We start from the raw sequence: 299 nt of genomic DNA, 5'->3' as shown, positions 1-299 counted from the left end.
AGCAAAAGAAGTGGTGGAAATCTGGACACAATTTCTCAAGCCGGCTTCATTCCCAGTCAGTTTATGCAGAGAGGAGTGAAACCATTTAAGGCTGCAGTGTAGAAAAGTTCTTGGACTGTCCCTCCAAGAATCACATCCTCTGTAACGGGCATGAATGTCTCCAAGCTAACCTCTGGCCTTGCTCTTGCAGCAGACTAGGGAATGATCTTCCTTGGGAGCCATTGCCCCCATTTTCTTATCATTTAGAACAGTACCTCCCCCCCCAACCTTTTGGGCACCAGCGACCGGTTCCGTGGAGA

The sequence above is a fragment of the Vipera berus genome (assembly GCF_964194415.1).
Source record: "Vipera berus genome assembly, chromosome: 1".
Classification (NCBI taxonomy): Eukaryota; Metazoa; Chordata; class Lepidosauria; order Squamata; family Viperidae; genus Vipera; species Vipera berus.
The sequence above is the reverse complement of the archived record's forward strand: the minus strand, read 5'-3'. Positions refer to the sequence as shown.